A 13585-nucleotide genomic window follows, 5' to 3' on the forward strand; every position below is an offset into this window, starting at 1 on the left:
TCTTATTTTTGGAATATTATGACTTTATTTCCATAATATTTTGACTTTATTCCCCTTACTTTTTTCATGAAGATGGTATTCCTTATGGCCCTATACATATATTGCGGCCCACCAAAATTCCCAGCATGAGTGATGGAAGCACTCGGGGCACGGGGCATAAAGCGCTGGCACCAGGCGCACTGGAAGACCTCTTCTCCGCTTCAAGGACGTCTGCAAGCGGGACATGAAATCGTAAATCTGTGCATTCTCCGTATAAAACCGGGAACGCACAGTCACGGATCGTAGTTCCTGGCGTCATTGCATTGGCACCGGGTCCCTCCTTGCACAACTTGATTACTTGATTTTCCCGAAATTACAACATTATTTGTAGTTTTGTTTGTTTCTCATAATACTGTGACTTTAAAATATACTTTTTGTTTATTATTTCTTTTAATGCTAACCTATTATGCTCATTTTGCATTACAATTATTGTAACTTTCATATTTTGAATTATTCTTCTCACCGTCTTTATAAAATTTCTGGTACTTCGGAATGAGACAGATACAAAGTTGTTCATCGTTCTGTCTCAGTTTATGAACACTAGCACGCATAATAAAAATGATCTGTCTGGAATCTGTCTACAGTGTCCCATTTCTAAAAACCACTATCACATTCTTTCATTCATTCATTTTATACTGCTTATCCTCACGCTGGAGCCTATCCCAGCTGTCTTCGGGCGAGAGAGGCGGGGTACACTCTAGACTGGTGGCCAGCCAATCACAGGGCACATATAGACAAACAACCATTCACACTCACATTCATACCTATGGACAATTTGGAGTCGCTAATTAGCTTAGCATGTTTTTGGAATGTGGGAGGAAACCGGAGTACCCGGAGAAAACCCACGCATGCACGGGGAGAACATGCAAACTCCACACAGAGATGGCCGAGGGTGGAATTGAACTCTGGTTTCCTAGCTGTGAGGTCTGCGCGCTAACCACTCGACCACTGTGCAACTTTGATTTCATCACTACAAGAATTCAAATTATGGCCAATTATGAAGCTCAGTTTACAACGACAACATTGACTGTTTATTTTTTTCTTATTCTTTGTACAGTCGTCGGGAAAAAACAGGCTATAGTCGACCCCCTCTTTTTTTGGGGGGGGCCAGAAGGGACAAAATCGATTGAAGAGCGAGTATAAATTGTGATTTTCTGCACCAATCATTCTGTCACACGGCACCGGCTCTCATTTCAGATAAAATTTTAGGCCCTCACCTCTAATTAGTTGAAGGTCACCTCATTTGACCTTTGAACCAGGTATCTGCGCATGAAAATGCACATTTGCGGTTGACCTTTTTGACATTGGGAGAGCATCCCGCACTGCTGGTATGCAAAGGTAACTGCATGCCATTGATTGCGGTCGTCATGTTCCCCACCAGCAGGCAGGCGGGCAGGTAGGCAGGCGGGCGGTTCTGCATCCATTACAGAACCCCATCCAGGGTCTCGGAAGGGGCAAGAGTCAGATTTAAATATAAATAAGCTGCTGTCTTAGCTGAGCAAACGATGGGGAGGTTCCGAGCGGCCATGTCTTCAGAAAGAGATGCACTGTTGACTCAGATGTAAACGTTTTGGCTTTTATTGCTTTTTTCACTGGGAATTTACATGAATTACGTGGTGTGTGTGTGTGTGTGTGTTCTTATTTGCACCCTTCTGAGGGGCCACATGCTGAAAAATCAAAGGATGTGTGGGGGCCACTTTTACACTTTTTAAACCAACTAAGACCCATAATAAAAATTATCAATGGATTCCCTGGCTGGAATCTGTCTACAGTGTCCCAACTCTAAGAACCACTATCCATTCTTTCAGTCATTCATTTTCTAACACTTATTCTCACGAGGATTGTGGCGGGGGTGCTGGAGCCTATCCCAGCTGTCTTCGGGCGGGAGGCGGGGTACACCCTAGATGGGTCGCTAACCAATTACAAGCTAAGGAGTTATTCATTCATTTTCTACCGCTTTGCTTCATGAGGGTCACGGGGGTGCTGGAGCCTATCCCAGTTGTCTTTGGGCAAGAGGCGGGTACACCCTAGATGGGTCGCTAGCCAATCACAAGCTAAGAATTTATTCAGTCATTCATTTTCTACCGCTTATCCTCACGAGGGTTGCGGCGGTGTGCTGGAGCCTATCCCAGCTGTCTTCGGGTGAGAGGCGGGGTACACCCTAGATGGGTCGCTAGCCAATCACAAGCTAAGAATTTAGTCAGTCATTCATTTTCTACCGCTTATCCTCACTAGGGTTGCGGCGGGGGTGCTGGAGCCTATCCCAGCTGTCTTTGGCCGAGAGGCGGGGTACACCCTGGACTGGTCGTCAGCCAATCACAGGCTAAGAAGTTATTCATTCATTCATTTTTTACCGCTTATCCTCACAAGGGTCTCGGGGGTGCTGGAGCCTATCCCAGCTGTTTTCGGATGAGAGGCAGGGTACACCCTAGATGGGTCGTTAGCCAATCACAGGCTAAGAAGTTATTCATTCATTCATTTTCTACCGCTTAGCTTCATGAGGGTCGCAGGGGTGCTGGAGCCTATCCCAGTTGTCTTTGAGTGAGAGGTGGGGTACACCCTAGACTGGTCGCGAGCCAATCACAGGCTAAGAAGTTATTCATTCATTCATTTTCTACCGCTTATCCTCACAAGGGTCTCGGGGGTGCTGGAGCCTATCCCAGCTGTTTTCGGACAAGAGGCAGGGTACACCCTAGATGGGTCGTTAGCCAATCACAGGCTAAGAAGTTATTCATTCATTCATTTTCTACCGCTTAGCTTCATGAGGGTCGCAGGGGTGCTGGAGCCTATCCCAGTTGTCTTTGGGTGAGAGGCGGGGTACACCCTAGATGGGTCGCTAACCAATCACAAGCTAAGGAGTTATTCATTCATTTTTTTTACCGCTTATCCTCACGAGGGTTGCGGCGGTGTGCTGGAGCCTATCCCAGCTGTCCTCAGGTGAGAGGCGGGGTACACCCTGGACTGGTGGCCAGCCAATCACAGGCTAAGAAGTTATTCATTAATTCATTTTTTCTAATAAATAATAAATAATAAACAATAAATAATAAATAATAAATAATAAATAATAAATAATAAATAATAAATAATAAATAATAAATAATAAATAATAAATAATAAATAATAAATAATAAATAATAAATAATAAATAAATAAAATTAAAACAATCTTTTAACAGTCGTGTGTCCCAAATACCCCTAGGCCGCACCTTGGACACCACTTCTCTAAATTGTCCATAAATATGATGGTGCGTATGAATGATTGTTCATGTCCTATGATTGATTTAAGTCGGCTGGGGTAGGTTCAAGCCCACCTGCGAGCCGTATGGGGTATGAAATTAAATGTAACGTTTTAACGTCTACTCCTACTTTGCATTTTCTTCTTTTTCACGTTGACCGCAAACACTTCCTGTCCCTCCCGTGGTGGTCTTCAAATTGAGCCCTTGCATTGTGACCCCCCCTCCCTTACCCCCCCATCCCTGGGAAGGGTGAGGCCTCCCCTTCAGTGTGGGGCGGCTGCTGGTAATTGCTACAGTGAGATGTGGACCAGTGGAGCTGCTCTAATCAATAAAGTCTTCATCAGCTATTTCCCATGATGATTCTCCCTCATTTCTTCCTTAATTGTTCTTTTTGATCAAACAAGGTCTGTGCCGGGAGCGTATGCGTCCGTGCCGAGGGTCCTTCCCATCTCCATGGACCTGCACATTGCTAATGGTGGGCCGGGAACTGTGACCTTCCATGGGAAGAGGGATTACTGTTGATCCGGGCTCAGATTCCCGAGAGAAGCTTCCTCAAGCATCCACAAGTCAGAGGTGGACCAAAGTGGCACAAACGTTATATATTTACAATAACATAACTTTATTTGGTTGTTTAGTTCATAGGTGGCTTTGGGTTTGTCCAAAATGTGTCACGGGGGCCATTTGTGGCTTTGGCAGGTTTTTTTTTTTTTTGGTCTGCATCATTTTTTTTATTTAAAAAATATATGTTAACCAAAAATACTAAAAAAAATAAAATAAATCCCAATAAAAGTAATAAAAAATAAAAAAAATCAGCAGTAAATTTCCAAATAATAATAAGTTTAATAAATTATTAATAAAGTTAAATATTAAGAGAAAAAAGTTATAATCTAACAAGAAAAAGTTATACTTATTTACTTATTGTGTGGTAATCCTAAAAGGAAAAATAATAATAAGTTTAAATATTTTTAAAAATATTACGTCATAAGGATAAGTGGTATCGAAAATGAATGAATGAATGAATATTATGAGAAACAAAACAACACATAAAGTTGTGATTTTTTTTTAAAAAATAGGTTGTGTAAAAAATTGCAATATTACAAGAATAAAGTGAAAATATTATGGGAATAAAGTCATAATTAAATGAAGAAAATTAACAAGAATAAAGAGGAAATAGTTGGAAAATGTAAAAAAAAAAAAAAGCAACAGCAGAAATGGAAAAAAATGCGCAAAGTTGAAATATTAAAAACATATTAAGTCATAAGGTTAAGTGGTATAGAAAATGAATGAATAAATGAATATTACAAAAAACAAAACAATACAAAAGTTGTGATTTTTTTATAAATAGGTTGTGGAAAAAGATGTAATATTACGAGAATAAAGTGAAAATATTATGCGAATAAAGTCATAATCAAATGAAGAAAATTTACAAGAATAAAGAGGAAATAGTTGGAAAATGTAAAAAAAAAAAAGCAACAGCAGAAATAGATTTAAAAAATGTGCAAAGTTGAAATATTAAAAAATATTAAGTCATAAGGTTAAGTGGCATAGAAAATGAACGAATAAATGAATATTACAAAAAACAAAACAACACAAAAGTTTTTAAAAATAGGTTGTGGAAAAAGATGTAATATTACGAGAATAAAGTGAAAATATTATGGGAATAAAGTCATAATCAAATGAAGAAAATTTACAAGAATAAAGAGGAAATAGTTGGAAAATGTAAAAAAAAAAGCAACAGCAAAAATGGAAAAAAATTGTTGAAATATTGTAATTTCAGTAGTTTAGAGTTGAAATATTAAAAACAAATGCTACTTTTCAAGTTGGAATATTATGATAAACAAAACAAAATAAAGGAAAATTCAGTTCTGCATGACAGTACTTTCTATTATTATTTTCCACCAACTAACTATATTTGCTTCTCTAATGTTATGCCCACCTATGTCGCTCATGCTTCACAGTTGCCCTGTGCCACCCTGTGACCTTCATCCCTCGACCGTTTTTTTTTTTTTTTGGGGGGGGGGGGGCATGACTGCCACAGAATCGGAAATGATTGCGGTATAATTGTGTTCCTTTAGCGCTTATTGGCCTTCTGTGCCAGTAAAACGGTGTGGGACCGTCGCTTTCCCCAGGGGAGGGGGGTCGCCGCCTTTCACAGGGAACAAACCCCCCCCCATCCCCGCCTCCCCGACCAATCCTGCCTCCCCCCAATACTCGGCTGTCTGGCTCTGCAGGCATCACCGTCCATGTGGAGAGTCCATTAAAAGGGGGTGTGAAGAATCTACTGCTGAATTATAACTATTTTTCATACTTTCCATGATTTTATAGTCAATTTATTAGGCACACCTGCACAATACGACAGCAGGTGTCAAAGATCATGCCTCCCACATTCCAAAAACATGCTAGGTTAATTAGCCACTCCAAATTGTCCATAGGTATGAATGTGAGTGTGAATGGTTGTTTGTCTATATGTGCCCTGTGATTGGCTGGCCACCAGTCCAGGGTGTACCCTGCCTCTCTCGCACAAAGAAAGCTGGGATAGGCTCCAGCATGCCCGCTACCCTCTTGAGGATAAGTGGAAGAAAATGAATTAATGAATGAATATTATGACAAACAAAATAAACCTAATAAAGATATAAGTTTTGGAAAATTAGGTTGGGGAAAAGTAAAGGGAATTAAGTCAAAATATTATGGAAATAAAGTCATAATATTCCAAAAAGAACATTTAACAAGATTATTTAAGGACAAACTTGATATATTTGGAAAAGAAAAATAAAAAAAATTCCAAAAATTGGAAAAATAAAACATAAATAAAACTAAAATAAAACAATCACCCTGCCTTTTGCCCAAAAAGACAGCTGGGATAGGCTCCAGCATCCCCTGCGACCCTCGTGAGGAAAAGCGGTAGAAAATGAATGAATGAATGAATAAATAAAATTTCCAAAAATTGGAAAAATAAAACATAAATAAAACTAAAATAAAACAATCACCCCGTCTTTTGCCCGAAGACAATTGGGATAGGCTCCAGCACCCCCGCGACCCTTGTGATGAAAAAGAGGTAGAAAATGAATGAATGAATGAATTTAAGGACAAACTTGATATATTTGGAAAAGAAAAATACATAAAAATTCAAAAAAATTGGGAAAATAAAACATAAATAAAACTAAAATAAAACAATCACAATCGCCTTTTGCCCGAAGACACTTGGGATAGACTCCAGGACCCCTGCCGCGATCCTTGTGAGGATAAACGGTAGAAAATGAATGAATGAATATCAGGAAATAAAGTCACTTTTCTTCTTTTTGTACATTTTTCAAGTAAAATTAAAATTTAAAAAATAAAATAAATAAAAAATAGTTAAAAAAAAAAAAGGAAAAAAAATTTTTTTTGCAAAAAAAAATGAAGTCAGTTATAAATTGTGTTAAATTGTCTAAAAACAGCTCCATCCAAAAAAAAAAAAACGAAAAAAAATCATGTGTAAGTAGAATAAGTACATATTCATGACCCAAATAATAACAAGTAATGGCACCTTTATCAGAATTCCATACCAAGTTGTCATTGTGTGGCTGAGCTTGTGGCTGAGTTTTCTTTGTTTTTTTTTTGCTGACATACCGCTTATGAAAGCATCTTTAAAAGCATTTTTCCCATCATAAGTCAAAGTGTTTGATAGCTAGCTATACTTTATGAGTCCCCTGACGACAATTAGGGAAATTAAGTATTGAATCACTGGAGGAAAAAAGTCTAATTTGGCCCATTCGAGTGAACAAAGTCAGAAGGTTAACCTTGCATGAAGTCTGCCATCGCAATGAATTGCAATGCTGATGAATAAGCCCCTCCCACTTTGGCTCTTTGTGTTGTGGATTATGATTTTATGATTTATAGCAGCTTTAGCGTTGTTGACTCGCCTGGGCTTTTATAGACAAAATGAGATGTGAGTTGTCTTACAGCCGGGCCACTCATCTCCTGGGTAAACGACAATAGATTGTGCGAGGGGGGGGTCGTTTATCGACACATCCCATTACTGAGGTCTTCGCCTTTTACGGCTATTTCCATAAATTCTGCCCCCCCCCCGGGACAATCTTCTCTCTGAGGGCCTGATGGGGAGATCACATTGGGGCTGCCGTTTGACGCTTCACCAACTCAGAGGGGGGGGGGGGGGGGCGGCCTGGGTGATGGAGTCCGTCCCTCCAAGACGAGGCTGCCGAGTGTTGGATGAGTTTACAGATGATGAGAGTCTTAGTTCAGGTCAAATGTGTATTTACAGCTCAATGACTCCACTCTATTGGGGGGGACGGGGGGGGGGGGGTTGGGGGGGGGGGGGGGGGGGGGGGGTCCATGTGCCGGGCTGACAGTTTAGAAAGCAAACAGGGCCGCCAGCAGGGAGGCGGAGGTTAACTGATCAGACCTCGGGGACACAGGGAGGAATCACAGAGGGGGGGGGGGCATTCTTCTCCCATCAGCACCATGAATACGTTACAAGCCAGCACTAAGTTACTAGTCAATTATAAGCCAAAGCTTTGATTTTATTGTATTCATATTATATATCATTCATTCATTTATTCATTTTCTACTGTTTATCCTCACAAGGGTCGTGGGGGTGCTGGAGCCTATCCCAGCTGTCTTCGGGCGAGAGGCGGGGTACACCCTGGACCGATCACCAACCAATCACAGTTTATGTTGTAGCATCATTGTTTGACTAAATATATACAGTATGGCTAAATTCGTTGCAGGGGTGCTGGAGCCTATCCCAGCTGTCTTCGGGCAAGAGGCGAGGTACACCCTGGACCGATCACCAACCAATCACAGTTCATGTTGTGGCATTGTTGTTTGGATGAATATATACAGTATGGCTAAATTTGTTGCGGGGGTGCTGGAGCCTATCCCAGCTGTCTTCAAGCGAGAGGCGGTATACACCCTGGACTGGTCACCAATCAATCACAGTTTATGTTGAAGCATCTTTGTTTGGCTAAATATATACAGTATGGCTAAATTCGTTGCAGGGGTGCTGGAGCCTATCCCAGCTGTCTTCGGGCGAGAGGCGGGGTACACCCTGGACCGATCACCAACCAATCATAGTTTATGTTGTAGCATCGTTGTTTGGCTAAATATATACAATATGGCTAAATTTGTTGCGGGGGTGCTGGAGCCTATCCCAGCTGTCTTCAGGCGAGAGCCAGGGTACACGCTGGACCGATCACCAACGAATCACAGTTTATGTTGTAGCATCGTTGTTTGGCTAAATATATACAGTATGGCTAAATTTGTTGCGGGGGTGCTGGAGCCTATCCCAGCTGTCTTCAGGCGAGAGCCAGGGTACACACTGGACCGATCACCAACCAATCACAGTTTATGTTGTAGCATCATTGCTTGGCTAAATACATACAGTATGGCTAAATTTGTAGTGGGGGTGCTGGAGCCTATCCCAGCTGTCTTCGGGCGAGAGGCGGGGTACACCCTGCACCGGTCATCAACCAATCACAGTTTATGTTGTAGCATCATTGCTTGGCTAAATACATACAGTATGGCTAAATTTGTAGTGGGGGTGCTGGAGCCTATCCCAGCTGTCTTCGGGCGAGAGGCGGGGTACACCCTGCACCGGTCATCAACCAAACACAGTTTATGTTGTCGCATCATTGCTTGGCTAAATATATACAGTATGGCTAAATTCGTTGCGGGGGTGCTGGAGCCTATCCCAGCTGTCTTCAGGCGAGAGCCAGGGTACACACTGGACCGATCACCAACCAATCACAGTTTATGTTGTAGCATCTTTGTTTAGCTAAATATATACAGTGTGTCTAAACTTGCCGCGGGCGTGCTGGAGCCTATCCCAGCTGTCTTTGGGCGAAAGGCGAGGTACACCCTGGCCAGCCAATCACAGCTTATGCTGTAGCATACCTCTGTGGCTAAATTGTTCATAATTTAGAATTCATACAGCAACAAATCCTATTAAAATGCACATTTACACTGACGCCACTCACCTGAATAGAGTGCAAGGCATCATTTTTACAGAAGAGGGCGCTGTAAACTCAAATTTCTAGGCACTAGTGACGTTTCTGTTGGTTTTTAATCAAAAACATTACTTAAGACATCACAGATGATAAATAATTACAATTTCAGCAAGTCATGTTGTTTCTATTATGTAGCATGTCAATGCCTATCAATAAAAGTGATAAAGGGACACAGGGGTCCTTTAAATAATTAAGAAAAGACACCCAATGCTTAAAAGGCTTAAAATTATAGAATACTCAGCTGAACTTCAAAGTAAAAAGGGGAAATGTCTCCATCTTCCGGCTTTATGTGGTACTGCACCTTATTTCAGTCACTGTTTTTTTTTCTTCTCTCTGGTGGAGTCAATTGATTCAACGCACGTGAGAGACAATGAGAGAGAGAGAGAGAGAGAGAGAGAGAGAGAGAGTGAGAGAGAGAGAGAGAGAGAGAGAGAGAAAGAGAGAAAGAGATAATTACCAAGGCCTGTTTGCAGTTGACATGTCTAACACACACACACACACACCTGTGTTTGTTAAACATTAGCAGCACCATTGTGGGTCATTTCACTGATTGAAGGGTGATTGGCAGCTCTTCTGTTGATTGATTGTCTCATAATTTCTCGACACGTTGAGGAATGGAAAAATATTTTGGTTATACTAGTGTTACGTGTCAAATCACACTTTGCTCAGATTAGGATTGGGAATGTTATCACGGAACAAAGAAGACTGGCGGTGGACTTCCTGGAACCAAAAGCATACCGTCGTACCTTTTACTTTTTATTCTGCCTCAATTGCTTTCTATTGTGCTCAGCGCCTGACAAACTTGCTTTGCAGAATCATATCAGTGCCTGCTTTGTGCCTTTTTACAGCAGGGCTGCTCAAGCGTCGACCCGAGGGCCGAATCCAGTACGGAAGTGACCTCAGACTGTCCTGCGGGCTCAGTTTGCGAGTCACATTTTTCAACTAAAATTTCTCTCATATCTTATTTGTAATATCAAGACAATGTACTTTGAATTTAGGGTAGTGCAAAAATGAAAAGAAGTTAGTCGTTTGTTGTTTACTGCATTTAAAAGCTTTTAGACCCGACTCTGAAAAGTGAATTTCTACCAAATAGGATTCTAGTTCTTCTAAAAGACTACTAAAAAATGTCTCACTACCAGAGCGTTGTTGCCACTTATAAGCGTTTCAAATAACTAAATATACCACGACTTCATAACTAATCTGCAGCGCAGTGAGAGTGTTGCAGAGTGACAAGAAAGGGGCTGAAATAACCACATAAGTAACGACGATTGGCTCAGGTTTTAGTAAAATTGCGTCTTCAGCCAATCAGAGAACTTCAGTGGGCGGAAGTTTAGAGCACATAAGCAATAAGGATTGGCTAAGGTTTAGTACGATTGCGTTTTCGGCCAATCAGAGAAGTTAGGTGGGCGGGAGTTTAGAGCACATAAGCAATGCGGATTGGCTACACTTTAGTAAGATTGCGTCTTCTGCCAATCAGAGAACTTAAGTGGGCGGGAGTTTAGAGCACATAAGCAATGCGGATTGGCTCAGGTTTTAGTAAAATTGTGTCTTCAGCCAATCAGAGAACTTAAATGGGCGGGTGTTTAGAGCACATAAGCAATGAGAATTAGCTAAACTTTAGTAAGATTGCGTTTTCAGCCAATCAGAGAACTTAAATGGGCGGGAGTTTAGAGCACATAAGCAATGAGAATTAGCTAAACTTTAGTAAGATTGCGTCTTCAGCCAATCAGAGAACTTGAGTGGGCGGGTGTCTAAGCACATAAGCAATGAGGATTGGCTAAGGTTTAGTACGATTGCGTCTTCAGCCAATCAAAGAACTTGGGTGGGCGGGTGTTTAGAGCACGTCCAAACAGCGTTTGCCAAACGGAAGTACAGACACTACTTTAACCTCGTCGATGTCAAAGGTAAAATATACTTTATGTCCCCGAAAAAAAACTTTGTCCACGTCTTGTGTGAGCAACTTAAACCCACAGAAACACCTGTTGACTGCAAGAAATGCAAACCTCTGTAATGGTACCCGTTTTTGCTGTGTGTGTGTGTGTTTGGGGGGCGGGGGGCAATAGTTACTTTTACTGGTAACTAGTTACTTTTGTAGTGGTGTAACTTGGTTAGTAACACAATTACTTTTTTGAAAAGTAACTAGTAACTATAACTAATAATTTTTTTAAAGTAACGTGTCCAACACCGAGCGCCTTTGTGCCTTTTTGGGCCTCCAATCAGAAACTATCAAATCATGAAACTCCCCCGCTGGCTATTTTGTTTCTGTTAAAGGCGTGACGTCGGTGCCAATCCGGCATCAAACACTCTTATCGTCACATCGAGGTGCCGTCCTCTGAGTTCTCATAACATCCCTCAGAGCACGTCCATGAGCGCCCCTTTTACCCCTCTCATTGCAACCCAGGCCAGGGGGACTGCAGACCTTGACTCCTGCAAGCCAACCCCCGGGGGCCACCCAAAGTGAGAAAGGCAGACACTCCAGCCGCCCCCGCATCTACTCACCATTGACCCACCAAGACCACAACAGGAACCACATTCTTTCCTTTGTGGCCCGTCTTTCATCCTTGGCCGCCGGCGGGCCACTAGAAATAACCTGCGAGGAACATTGTGTGGTTGCTTTTGTTCAAGCCGTGCCACATCGTGCTGATAAGCTAAACACAACGTCCCTCTTGAGTCCAGATGGGACCGCTTTGTTTGTAGTACCTAAAGTACGTCCTCTTCATCGCGTCACCATGCTAAGAATAGGACCGGCCAGGTACAGCATACGGCAATGTGGAATAAATAGCGAAATCCCTGATGTAGGCTCACACGAGCTCCGTGTGGTGCAGCTCCGGCGGACATACTGCACAACGAAAAGGGTCTAAACATTGTAAAAAAAAAAATATTTAAATGCCGCAGACGCCGCAACACTCAAGATTGGTTAATATCGATACAAGAAACTGATGATTTGTATGTTATTTATCAACAGTGGCGTCATTAGGCCTATTTTAGGGGGGCTTCAGTCCCCCTAAAATGTTCTTAAGCCCCCCTAAATAATTTTATTTTTTATTTTTATTTTTTTACAAAAAAATTCTCTGAAAAAAAATCTGAAAAAGTGTATGGCTGTGTTCGAAACCGCATACTTACTACTATATACTTCCATGCCCATACTATCCACACTCTATACTGCATAGGCAATCCATCAGACAGGATGCAAAGCGGGGCTTCAGCACCCCCTAAAATGTTCTTAAGTCCCCCTAAATAATTTGATATTTTTTATAGATTTTTTTTTTTTTTGCAAAAAAAATCTCTGAAAAAAAATCTGAAAAAGTGTATGGCTATGTTCGAAACCGCATACTTACTACTACATAGTACTTCCATGCCCATACTATCCACACTCTATACTGCATACCCAATCCATAAAATGTTCTTAAGCCCCCTAAATAATTGGATATTTTTAAAAAATATTTTTTTAATTGATTTTTTTTTACAAAAAAATCTCTGACAAATTTCATATAATATCTATAACAAAATATCTGACATTTTAGTGGGGCCTCTTAAGTCCCCATAAATAATTTGATATTTTGGGGGGATTTAAAAAAAAATGTTATTGATTTTTTTTTTTTTACAAAAAAATTCTGACAAATTTCATATTATATCTATAACAAAATATCTGACATTTTAGGGGGCCTCTTAAGTCCCCCTAAATAATTTGATATTTTGGGGGGATTTTTAAAAAATCGGTGGTAATTATTTTTTTTTTTAACAAAAAAAATCTCTGACAAATTTCATATAATAGGGCAAAAGCAGGCTAATAAGCAAGCCAATAAGCAGGCTAATACTAGCCTACTACTACTACTACTACTTTCCTGGATGCTCGAGTGGCACCTTGCATCAAGTCGGCCTGCATCAGGACCAGAGTAGCGATGGATTCAGTGTGACCCCGAATTTAGTGTCCTTCATTCGTTCCAGAATGTCTGACTCTAACTGAAACGGACGTTATAAATGATAGTTGATGATGTATATTTAATGCACTGTGTTTGAGCATGGCTGAAGATGCGAAGACGGATAGGTACCAAAGTAAATTGGAAGTGGTTTGGTTTTTTTGATAGAGCAATTGTGCAGCAAGAGACCATAATATGCAAAATTTGCAACGCAAATTTTTACGGTTTATGAAGTTGTCACTCATGTAGACACAGAGGCATACAGCAGCCAGACTAAAGTGAGACAGGATCTGACAGGACAAGACAGTACAAGGTGTGGTGTGTTTATCTTTTTCGTTAGGCTTCCTTCATTACACACGCACTTCCTCAAATGCCGATAACCCCTT

The 13585-nt window shown here is 41.1% G+C and overlaps 1 protein-coding gene across 1 annotated transcript in view; it reads right to left on the reverse strand.

Annotated features, from left to right (window-relative positions):
• Positions 1-11824, reverse strand: part of nkx1.2la (NK1 transcription factor related 2-like,a) — a 28071-nt gene extending 16247 nt beyond the window's left edge. Inside the window, exon 1 of the mRNA XM_058059272.1 lies at positions 11779-11824. The gene's annotated coding sequence lies outside the window, so the exon portion shown is untranslated. The remainder of the gene's footprint in view (positions 1-11778) is intronic.
• Positions 11825-13585: the final 1761 nt, after the last annotated feature.

The sequence above is a fragment of the Doryrhamphus excisus genome, chromosome 20 (assembly GCF_030265055.1).
Source record: "Doryrhamphus excisus isolate RoL2022-K1 chromosome 20, RoL_Dexc_1.0, whole genome shotgun sequence".
NCBI classification, from domain to species: Eukaryota; Metazoa; Chordata; class Actinopteri; order Syngnathiformes; family Syngnathidae; genus Doryrhamphus; species Doryrhamphus excisus.